Genomic DNA, 13,460 nt, shown 5'->3' on the forward strand with positions numbered 1-13,460 from the left:
ATATTACTTCGCATTGACTATACTACTGCAGTATCTTATGTAAACCGTATGGGTAGTATTCAATTCCCGTAGCTATCGACACTATCAAAAGAAATTTGGCAGTGGTGCGAAGCCTGCAATTTGTGGATTTTCGCATCGTGCATTTGTGACGAGGCAATCGGCAGTCGGGCCGAACACCTGTTCACCCGTTAACCGATTCCTGAAATCGACCTGCTGCCGCCACCTCGTCATTAGGCCCCGAACCCTTCGGGCCGCGCGCAACCCCTAAGGGCCCTAAGTGTCAGCCAGGCACGTGCGGTGCTCGCATCAAAGGTGCCGCGAGCCAACCCTTATGGAGGACCGTTTGGCCCATTGTAAAACCAGTCTCTGCTATTCCAAGTTCAGACTCATCCAGTTAATAGGTGCGACTATTAACTCGTAGTTGAGGGTGTAAATAGGTTATGCTTGCAACATACATCTAGATTACACCATAGAATCACCTGTCCGGCCTTCCGCCAAAATATATACACCGATCCGTCATATGTATATATATATATACCGTTCCGATTTATATACATATCGTTACCGGCGTTCGCCGTTTATTAAATATTAGTATACCATAATCTATAGTGTACCTTTTTACTTTGTTTATATATACATATACATATAAATATATATAAACATATACATATATCCATTGTACCGGCACCGCCGATTTATTACCCGTCATACTCTGTCTAGTACATGAGGATATTTCTTTGACCTGTTGTACAAATATATATGTTAGTTATAATTATTTATTAAAAACCAAGTGGATTGCAGCATACGCTTTTGTATTTCTGTTTCTCCTAGCGATCCGAGCGACGCTTTGAATAAACTACAATTATTATTTTAATAACGTGTCCAATTATTTCAATTACCCTACTCCTTCCTAAAACTGACCCTGGTCGACTCTGAGCATCCGGTTGGAGGGGGGTGCAACCACCACCGAAGGGTAATCTGACCGACCAGGACCGGTAACACCGTTACACATTAGTTCTCGCGATAATAAGGAAGCTGACGAAGAATCAAGAGTCAGACAAAAGGAAACCGAGTGGGTGTTGGCCAATTGAGCATATGAGAAAGTAGAAATGTAGCAAATTTGTATCCTGGCATAAAGACCCGGAGGCTTGGACGGTAGACGCGTTTACTGTTTCGTGGACCAACTTCTATTTCTACGCATTTCCACCATTTGCCATGATTTTGAGAACGATTCGTAAAATAATTTGACAAGGCAGAAAGTGTTTTAATCGTACCTTTCTCGCCTACACAGTCATGGTATCCCTTATTTAGAAATTCACTCGTAATCGAACCAATTCACTTCTTACCCGGAAATGATTTGTTAATTGACAATTATAGACAACGTCATCCACTGTGGGAGTCGCTTTCCCTGGTTGCCGGGAAATTATCGGGAAAGCGTTTGAGTTGAAGGGCGTTCCTCAAGAATCTATCCCGGTAATGATGGCGTCAATGTCGGAGGGAACGATTAGACAGTATCAAAAACCGTTGGATTTATGGTGGCGATTTTGTAGGGAAAAGAAAATCTGTCTGTTTGAAGCTTCTATTGCAAGTGTTCTTGAGTTTTTAACTAATTGCTTACGATATGTAAATACGTACGGAACATTGAACTCATACCGATCAGCTCTAGCACTAATTACTACACAAGATATTGGGCAACATCCCATCATAAAGAAATTTTTTCGTGGTGTGTCTCATTTACATCCCCAATCATCAAAATACTAAGAGATCTGGGACCCTGAACCAGTATTGGATTATCTAAAAATACTGTGGCCTCATGAATCGTTGTCATTCGAATTACTAGGGAAAAAACTAGTCATGTTATTAGCGCTAGTCACAGCTCAAAGAGTTCAAACTCTGTCCAAGATACGAATAAGTAATATTAAGAAAACTGAAACAGAAATCAGAATTAAGATAGTAGATCGTATCAAAACTTCAGGACCGGGAAGAAATCTGCCCTTATTAGAACTGCCGTTCTTTAATGAACGAGCAAGATTGTGTGTCGCAACCGTTTTGGATCATTATATCAAACGTTCAGAACCATTACGGCCTCAGAATGAAGATTTTTTATTGTTAACCTTTAAAAAACCACATCGAGTCGCATCGACACAAACTATTAGTAGATGGTTGAAAAATGTTATGACCAAAAGTGGCGTTGACGTTACCATTTTCGGTTCTCATAGTACAAGACATGCTGCTACTTCAGCAGCATATCGTAGAGGTGTAGATATAGAGATGATTCGTAAAACTGCAGGTTGGACGTCAAAATCGAGTGTGTTTACTTGTTTCTATAACCGAGCTGTGATTGAAAATGCTAGTGTAGCTAAATCTATTATCAATTTAGTTAATTAAGTGTTGTCAAAAGACAAAATATGTATAAAATGTTTACTAAAACAGGTATCAAAGTTTTGTTTAAATTCTAACAGTTAAACATGTACTAAATACAAATTGCATTCAACTTTGAACAACTACCTATTGATCTAGAGGACAAGACGACGCAGCATAATTATACGATCAAACGAACTTACCTTAAGTGAAGTTCGATCGTGATTATGCTAGTCGTCTTGTCCGAATAGATCAAACCCAACCCTTCCATTCCCATCCCTCTTTGATCTATTGACCATGCAATTTGTCGGCTTCAAATTGTAATGGCGTTATGAGAATCGACCCTGCCCCTAGGGATGGAGGTGCAATTGTTTTTTAAATATTTGAAAATCTGTGGCGGATCGAGCAGCAACTGACGTTACTACCTATTGATTTAGAGGACAAGACGACTATCATAATCACGATCGAACTTCACTTAAGGTAAGTTCGTTTGATCGTATAATTTTGTGACAAAGAGCTCCACCTACCACAGTTTGTAAATAGTGCAGGTACCGTGCAATTTCTGCGCTGCATTGATTGTATTTTCAACCTCCTCAATGTGAGAAATCCGTTCGGGAGGGGTTTCAAGACTCCATTACGAGCATCAAATGAAGAAATTTGGCGTCCCAGAATGGAGGAAGAATTAAAGTACATTGCACAACGAACAACTCTGGACTCCAAGCCGATCTACAAATCCAGACGAGCTACCGGATTCATAGGTTTGTATTCTGGAGTGCGAGCGGTGTTTGGGATGTTTGATGATCTTATGAAGTACGCAGATTCCTCATTAAACTATCTTCTCCCCTACAAGATGAGCCAAGATCATCCGGAGCTCTTTTTTTGTGCTGTGAGACAGCGAAGTCGTTCGTGCCCAAATTCAACCGTATCACAGTTTATTTCGTCGTTCAAACGACTGTTGATACGTCATGAAGTTCCGTCATCGAATGGAAACGTTGCAGAACTTGATAACACCAAAATCCTGCACGTGTCTTCTGGAAAACAAAAAGCGGCAAAATTAGATGGATATGATACCAGCATTTATATAGAATTAGAAAACACCAGATTATACCGCAGGTATGATTTGAGGGTTGAAAAGGATAATGCTGTTGATGACCTCAGAGAATTTGTAGATTTTGCGTGGTCTTTGCCAGAAAATACCAGCGAGTTCTGCGAACACGTTGTCGGATACATAGCCGGTGTCATCGTGAAAAAGCTCAAGGAACATATAAAATGTGTTACGTGTGCTGCTCCTTGCATTGGTGAGGTGGGTAGTCAAACGGAAAATCGTCTAAACCGCACCTCACTCACTATTTTGAAGTCTCGAGGTGGATTAATTATTCCAAGCATGAGCGCGACTAAAATATTTCTCGCCACAGAAAAACTCTTCTGCCACGCATGCTACATGAATATGGGACGTCCACCAATCCAGAAGAATTTCCCAGCAGTACTTTCAAACACGGTGTTTAATAAAGTCACACAAGATAAAGGCCGTTTTGCAGATCTAGATGACCATAGTTTCGACAGGGCACCTGAAGAATTCTCAAATCACGTGCATATTCTCATAAAAGGTGTTATCAAAGCTTATACGGAATTACGGATGTATTCACAAATCTATATATATTTCAATAATAAAACCATTCCTTGGCTACAACGGGTACTCATATTAGACATTTCCTCACTAGACAACTTGTATAGGCAGATCAATAATAGATTTATGAATGCAATGATAAGTTTTTTTTATGGTTTGATGGATGTATACCTCACAGTTGTTGATGTTTTGGTGATATACTTCGGACGTTTTTATTATATTTTTTATAATATATATTGTTATGACTTCCTTATGTTATGTACATATACCTATTTCAAGACTTACCCCTGTATTCTCCCAAATATTTATATTTTATGGCTGTTTCTTGTCATGGCTTTCTTATGTACATAGGTATACCTATTTCAAGATTGATACCTGTATTTCCCTAAATATTTATATTTTATGTCTGTTTCGTTTCTATTTTTCTATTGCATATACCTGCATCTTGTCCTAATATGGCACATGTCGTTTTTTGTAATGTTGAAGGTATTGTTACCTAATCCAATGGTAGCTATTGGTTTTGATGCTGTGTGCTTTACCTGACTTTTTTTGTACGTATAATAGTTTACAATGCTGTATCTCGTAAATACATAAAAAATGCATAAATAGATATTTCACCATTTTACCGGTCAGTATGACCATGTGCCCTTACCAAAAATTATTACCTTCCACCTCTTAATCATTTCTTTTTTTTCAGTTATATTCACTCACTCAGCCAGAAATTGGACATCAAATCGTAAAAACTGATTCCAGTAAAATGTTTCATCAAAAGTAAATTGCATGAATGCTATTTGGTAAAAAGATATGATTTTCTCTGACATACTTGGCGCAAGACTCTACAGTCTCTTGATCACGTGTCAAGGGGGAAATAAGTTCCTAAATTGCTGTGTCAACAGGCTTATGGATTAACCCTCACACTTTCACATGGTTTTCAACATGAGTTGTCTGTCACATAAGACTAAGGCCTCCTCGTCCACCTGTATCCCCCCGGGGTCCCGCCGTCAGTTTATATCACCGGTGAGCTGGTCCCCATGGAGATCTCCTCGTCGGGCTTTTTTCCTAGATCTAATTTTTTTTTCATTTCCAACATCCATAAGATGTCCCAGGAGTGTTCAGGAAGGGATGGTCCACCCCAGAGAGCCTGCTATATATAATAATATTAATAATAATCCAATTTTTTTCATGCGGTTAATACTTATTTCATTTTCAGTAAACTGTTTTTCATTGTAGTCAACTTTTTAAATTTTCAGTCAACTTTTTTCCAACAAATAATAAATAAATAGTTTTCATATATATTAATAAATAAAATAAATAAATGGTTGTATACCTGTACTGCTAATCCTATAATTAGTTTATTAAGGGTCAGCTGCAAACCCCGAGGTACTGTATCAGTCTGTCCGGGTATTAATTGCCGTTTGTCATCTTGCCAACTCATCGTAAGGAAACTTGCGCTGAATTGCAACTTCGAAAAGTTGGTTGACTCACTAAAAGATCAGTCCCTGTATGGGATCAAGACATTAAAATCAGATTATTTGAAGAAAAAGATATAACGCTGTCGAAGGAGCTAGATATTGCAACAACGCGGGAAATAGCCGTGAAAAGCGCGACAACAACAAGCAATGCCCTAGATAAGAAGAACTCAAAAGCTGAAGTATACGCAATACAAAGCGGATCATAGCAGTATCAACGAGGCATGTTGTTATAGTCCTGTACAGGTCTGTGAGATTTTTTTAATGGTTGAGGCTAATTTATAATAATGAAAGATTCGATAGCTGATGGTTCAAAATAAATGTTTCAAAAATGATTTAATCGGTAAAAGATAAGATATATTCTTCAATCGATTTGGTTATAAAAAATGAACGATGACAATAAATGATATAACAGTCGAAAAGAAACAATTAAATCAATGAAAGTGTTTAAATTTATACAAAGGCTTCGTCGACGAGAGAATTTGGTTTCAAATACAGAGAAGCTGTAGAATTAGTCAAATTCAATCATTTACGTTCTTCAGGAAATGTGTACGTTGTATTAATATAAAACGGTAAAATTAATCGATACCAAGAAGATATATGCTGATTGCTGAACGATTATTATCTCTCGTGGTCGTTCATAATTAACTTGTATCTCTCTTTTTAGATTTATAAACGTCTTATGTTAAAATGCAAATTATAACTATATGTAATTCGTCTGCAGAAGCACACACTATTCGGGATATGAATTTGTGAATTAACATGGACGTACTTCCGCCGGTCAAGACATATGTTTGTACTATTTGTGACAAAATCTTGTGATTGAAGTTCTCAGAAAACAATATGTTTCGTTTTGGCAGTGGCTAAAGCGATTGAAGTTCTCAGAAAACAATATGTTTCGTTTTGACAGTAGCTAAAGAAGCTTGCCACCAGTTCTATGTTTGCTAATTGAGCAACGAGTATTAAAATTCGCCACCAATTCTTGTGTTACTCTGAGTTGATATAGTAGAGAAAGGTAAAGTTTATCAAATGGTGAAAACGAGGATTTGCTGAATGTTGGAGAATACTGCTTGAATTGGACTTATCTTTGGATGCACTCGTATGGGAGGACGAGATTGAAGGCCGTCGCATCGTGTCGGTCTAAGTCGATGGTATTCTGGAGCAGAGTCTCACCTCCGATTCATACAGGTAGTTGAATGGAATTCGTAACGATAATGTTCAGCCACGCAGTCTTGATGAATTTAGAATTTAGATGGTTTAATGCCGAAATAGTTATTGTTTGAAAATGTTCAAGAGTTCACTCGATGGTTTAATTGAATTGATGAATTATATAAATGAAAAGATTGTTTAATTAAAAATATAGCGTGATTATTATCAGTATTATTATTTTCGATGAACACTTAATATTACCTGATTCTCTTTGAATCATGGCAGGACCTGATTTGATTCAAGGAAAATGGAATATCATGAAAATGTCTATTCGCGAAAATATTAGAATTAGTAACTAACAGAAGCGAGTTGAAATTAGTTGATAGTGAGTCTTTTGCATTTCAAGAAGTAAACTGAATAGTCGAGATTATCGAATCAGCACGAGACTTTAGTCTGGTTTCCATTAACATTTCACTACTATTGCTGAGAAGGGCTAATACGGGTTCACGTCCACACACCTCGTGACTTGACAGACGAAAGACATATGGCTTCTTGGGCCTGACGGTCCAAGAGCCCAAGGCTGCAACCTTTTGTATTAACGCGCGCGTTAATTAGCCAATGAGGTGTAAGATTGACCTTGAGCTGGACCTATGAGTCAGCTGTTTTTGCCGGAGCACGACCTGGGTAATCCAATGGTTCTTAGTCTTGTCATTTACATAATTAAAATATCGATAAAAGATATCTTGGTGTAATTTTCAGACATACATCTATACTGTATACCAATTACTTTATTTTAAGGGGACTATGCAGCGAAAATAGGCTGAAAGTGGGAAAAAATTCAAATAGCACTTGTGAAAAACTGAAACAACATAGATACATTTTTTTTTTTTTTGCAACTTTTGATCGGAGTTCTGGCGTCAAAATTCAGTGATTGGGGTTTGAATAATATGAATATTTAAGGAAGATATGGGCGGATGTAGAGAACCCCGCGTCTCACGTGTAGCTCTCTTATTGCCATGATTTTGAGTGAACGGTTTCAGTTTTTGGCAATTTCCAAGCGGCATTCTCTGTGTTGGATGTTCCTTCACAGATTGAACCGATATTTTCTGGAAAAACATGAAAATTGAAAAAACCGCGTGAAAATTTGAAAAAATGTTAAAAAATGGATGACATTTATTGTAAAAACAACAATAGTGATTTTTCTTACATAGACGTTGGTTTAATGTTCAGAGAAAGTTGATATCTTCATTTAAAAAAAATTGAAAAGATATCTTCAATGGTTCTCGAATTATCGTGGCAAAACTATTACAAAATACTACGGTAGAAACATTGCAACTCACGTACGTTAAAAATCGCCGGCGCTGTAGAAGGACGTCTCGATCTCTGCTGCTTGTGTTGCAGCAATCGCGTAGCAAATCGATGTAGCGTGACTCCCGATGTTGATAAACAACTTTTATCTAAAATGCCAATCCAGTATGACATACCGAGCATTGCATACTGCATTCCTTTCTTGCACACTTTACACAGCACAAGTTCACTCAGCGCACAGAAAACGGTGACAAAGTTTATAATTTCAAACGCGATATCAGGATTAGCCGCGCGATCTCGTCGAGACGAGCTCATCTTTCTCCACCTTTTCCTTCTCATTATTATTAGTATTATTTTTATTATTATTCAACTCAATCAATCTAATCACGGATCCGGGAGTCCGTCACTCCGTGCATAATGCATTTCCCTTGCCATAAAAAAAAAATTAATAAATAAATTCATATTATGAATAATATAATATAAAATAAAATGATATAATAAAAATATAATAAAATAATAACATTAATTATTATTTATAATAGTAGTATTAATAATTTCTGAATATCTTATGCCGTTTTATCCGATATGAAATGTTTTCCGCTCGTAGTACGGTACGTAGTACAGCTTTACTAAAATATACAGGAGCATGATTCAATATGCAGCATTATTATAATCTCATGGACATTCTGCGTCCACTCGGCCTTTACAGCGTCATAGCTCTTAAACTTTACATTTCAGGGAAAACAATTTCAGATAAAATTTATAGGAAATTTTATGTTCTACAAATTTGGTTATTACCATTTTTCATGTATCATCAACCGTTAACTATATATTTAGCAATAAACAAATTGAAAAAAGTTTGGAGCGCTATAAATAAAAATCTATGCATCGTACAGAAAGAAGTTATCGATAAAAGTTGTAGAGAATGTTATTATCTACGAAAATGATTCGTACTATTTTTGTCGTACGATGCACAGTTCACGAGATATTTGATAAAACGTGTTTTCCAAGATGGCGGCTAACGCCCCCCCCCCCCCCCCCGTGACACCAACTTGCATTTATATTCAGTGGACACCCCTGAACATGATCCAACAGTAAAATTTGGTGTGTAGAAGATTGCAGAGAAAAAATACGCGGCTCTTAGCCTAAAGAGGACGTCCTTCAATTATGGATCGGAAAAACTTTAGGGTGGAAAACATAGCAAGTAGTTAACGATTATATGTGCTATATTTCCGTTGATCGAGAGGAAGTTTTTTGGAGTAAAATCCCAACGGTTCTCATTTTTGTTAGGTTGGCAACATTGCCGGCCCGCCTCACCGACTCTCCTCTTATCCCCCACCCTACCTACTATGCCGCGCGGCATTCACCCTCTCGCACTGTGACTTTACATGAGAGGCTTGAAGGTCCACGCCGCACGTATTATTAGAGACTGACTTGTGATATTAAGTAACTGTGATATAAGAGGAAGTAACATAAGAAGACTAGAGACCAAATATAAATAATAAAATAACTATATAGAGTGTTTATCAGAGGTAAGTCTTTTATTCAATCCCCGGCCTCGTTCCTTGGAATCCCATAATCCAACAGGTTATGGGCCCAGGGCACACGGTACATTGCGCTTACTGTTAGAGAAAGGTTTTTTTGTGACGTGTGTTCCGGAATAAGGATTGATGTGTCTTGCCTAGAGAGAAGAGAAAAACAAAGCACTGAGAGGAAAGAGCGCCCGCAGAATGTTGAAAAACTTTCTAGAGGCAAAGAAAAAATTAGAGGTAAGCAAAAAAATTACTAAGAAAATTCGTAGCGTGGTGGCATAAGATGTGCACAGAGTAATACTTATTAAGAGGATAGAGTTGTACTTATTAAGAGGATAGAGTTGTACTTATTAAGAGGATAGAGTTGTACTTATTAAGAGGATAGAGAATAGAGATTGTGGAGGTAAAAAGCTAATGGGGAAAGGTGCAGCGTACACGTGCGATTAGAAGAAAAACGTGGTCGGGACGCCGGTTCGGTCGGCCATCTTGGCTTGGCGCGAAGCCAGCGTCTTGAAAAAGGCGGCAAGCCGCACAACGCACGACGCTAGAGAATCCGTCCGCCACGAAGCGCGGAACTATTTTTCGCGCGCGCACGAACACAAGAGCTGCCACGTGCGTCCAGGCGCACGCGGTCAACCTTCCTCAGGCTCTCCGAAAGTACGCTGAGCAACAACAGGTGCATGCACAAAGAAAAATCCATGTAAAATGCTTAGCTAATTGTTTGGGGGTCGTGATCAGAGGGGAGCGTGCTGTGCTGTGGAGCTCTGACTGCGACTAGAGAAATCGAGGGATCTCGTCTGTGTCCCGTGTAAGCACAAGGCCTACCTAACTCCAAGAGATTTCATTGCCGTGCGTGGAATCCAACCTCGGTAACTGGGTGCAAGCACGTGTCTGGCGCAGCCGCGAGAACCGATTTTTCGTTTCGAATTGAAAGAGATTGTGTTCGTCACTCTCGATTCAGAAGCATAAAAATGACTCAAAAATTAGAAGTGACCTGTTTTAGAATACTGCAAGAATAACAAACATAGAGTCTAGAGTTCTTGTAGTGTACTAGAGTCCGGAAAACTAGAGTTATTGTGAAATTTGTTAGAGATTTGGAATACATGGTAAACTGAGAAAGTAACTAGAATATTTCACAATATTTCAGAATACAGGCTTAGAATATTTGCAAGTTAATCAAGATTAGAAGTAGACGTAGAAAAATTTGCGAATTTTAGAGCAACGTAGATCCAAAACACAAGAGTATATTACTGGAATAAAGAGGTTGTTTAGAGAATTCTAGAGTGAGATCTACTGGTAGACTTGAGAGTCATAACAAAAATTAAGTCATTTTGCACAATCCCCTAACAGATAAAGAAGTCAAGAGATGAAGAGCGGCTTGACAGCGACGACGAAGAGGCTCCTGTGATGGAGATAGGAGAAGAGTCTGAAAACTCGCTGCTGGCGCCCTCCCCCACTGGCAGTGGAACCTCCGGAGGAGGTGCAAAGAGTAAGAGGCCGCTGATAGAGGAAATATCGACACCTCCAAAAACAGTGCCTCCAAGTCAAGCGGAACGAGCTCCCGCACCGCAGAAACCGAGGGTGAGATGCGTGGAGGAGATGCCACAAAGAGGAGACATTCCGGAGCTGCTGACAGTGATACAGGAGCTAAACAACAACGTAGTAATACAGACGGTCAATATAAATGAATTGACAAAAACGCAAGGAAACCTATCGGAGGCAATGAGGGAAATTGTCCAAAAACTATTAGAGGCATCGGACAAAAACTGAGAGGCAGAGAGGATGCGATTGAGACGATTAGAGGTAAAGAGAAAAAATAAAGAAAACAATATGGAGGTAGACTCAAATCACATAAGTACCGATAACTTGAGCATTTTAGAGGTTAAGAGGGTAGTCGCGGAAGAAAAAAACTTGCAAAAGATAAATATTAAGACGGATTACAAACTGACACAGAAATCGAACATAGACATTTGGCTAGACTACTTGAAGTCCGAATTAATGAGTAACGATTTGAGTGACGTGATAGATGATAGCTTCAGAGGTCCGACTAATCTGTCAGAGGAGTCGGAAAACAAGAGAAAAAGTTTAGTAAGAGACATAATTATAAATCATATAGATGAGTGCTATCATAAGAGGATCCTTAATGCTAGAGAGCCAAAAGAGATTCTAGAGAAATTAATGACATTTAAGACGACAGAGCTAAACGTCACACAGACTTCTGTTAGAGCAAAACTGCACCAAATTGAAATGAAAAGAGGAGAAAAAGTAGACGATTTCTGTGAACGTTTCGAATCTATTATTAGAGAATACGGAATGTGTAAAGATGCGAACCCCCTCTCCGAACAAGAGAAAAGGGCAGCGTTTTATCGGGCCGTGGTACAAGCAGTACCGAAGTGAGAAACGCTGATCTTATAAGAAGGCAAACAACAAAGGAAATGAGTTTAGAGGAAATAAGATCGTTCCTTTTTCAGTTAGAGGCAGAAAAGAAAGAGGAAAATGCTGCTAGAGGAGGAGGAGGTGGGCTGCAAGCAAACAGAGTATACACAAATTCATCAACAAATCAAGAGGAAAAATGCTACCGCTGCAGCAGGCCGGGACACTGGGCAAAAGAGTGCCCCCTAAAGGCTAAGAACTTATGGTTCTGCTATTATTGCCAAGCAGTAAAGAACCATAAGGGGTCAGACTGCACAACACAAAACGGTTACAACAAAGCCATAAACAAAAATACATTTAGAGGTAAAACTGCTCAAGAGTCGGGAAATAAGAGGGACGAGTCTAATAGAGTAAATAATAGAGGGAAAATAACGAAATTTAAGAAGGACAATAGAAGGTTGAGGAGAGCGGCCACCCAGATGACAAAAGAGAATAACCAAAACGAAAACAAACAAGGTAAGGGTATAGCATATATAGATTTCATTGCTGATTCAGGTGCGACAGATCACATTGTGAACAAGACAATGATTCTAACCGATTTCAAAACATGCAAAAATAATGTTATTAAGAGCGCAAATAAAAACGAATTTGCAGACATTTCAATAGATGGAAAGGGAAGTCTAATATTAGAGTCGAATAGTGCAGAGAACAGTAGTTTTAAACTAACAGAGGTTTATGCAGCTAGAGATATATCAGAGAATTTACTCTCGCTAAGAAGGCTAGCTGATGCTGGATTCGGTATCTATTTGGACGATGAGACATTTAGAGTATACGAAAAGAGTACAAATAAAACTATTATGGAGGGAGACTACGAGAGACCGAACTGGGTGATTAGATTCACAGATCAACAAGCTAGAACAAACAAAACTCAGTGAATCTATGTTGTGGCACATAAGATTAGGTCACGCCTCACTGGGATATCTGAGGAAACTCCAAAAATTAGAGATAGAATTAGAGAACGTAAACTTTGACGAAACTATACTGGATTGCGAGGTCTGCATAATGGCAAAAATGAACAAGTTGCCGTTCAAAGAGGTTAGAGCAAAGACACAAAGGCTTTTCCAAATAATACACACAGATATTATGGGTCCAATTAAGCCGACTTCGTATCCGGGTAATAAGAGGTTCATAGTAGTATTCGTAGACGAATATTCTAGATGAGCAAAAGCATACCCACTAAAATCAAAAGAGGAAGCAGGAGACGCGCCAGAGAGTTTCTTAATATCTGGAGGGAATTTGCTAGGGAAAGACAAAAAGGTGTGCTATATAAAATCAGACCAAGGTACAGAGTACACGGGCGGAAAATTCTTAGAGATACTTAAGAGGGAGAAAATAGAGTCAGAGTTTTCGCACCCGTATACACCAGAGCACAATGGACTGGCGGAACGATTTAATGACATTTTGCAGAGAAAAATTAGATCGGTAATGTTCGACTCGGGCTTACCTAAGAGTATGTGGGAACTAGCGGTGGATGCAGCAGTGCATGCCTACAATAGATCTCCACACAGTGGGATTGATTATCAAACACCACTGAGGAAATTCTCCTTAGAAGCGAAATATCATTTTGGTCAAATCAAGAGG

The sequence above is a fragment of the Diprion similis genome, chromosome 2 (genome assembly GCF_021155765.1).
Source record: "Diprion similis isolate iyDipSimi1 chromosome 2, iyDipSimi1.1, whole genome shotgun sequence".
In the NCBI taxonomy this organism is placed as follows: Eukaryota; Metazoa; Arthropoda; class Insecta; order Hymenoptera; family Diprionidae; genus Diprion; species Diprion similis.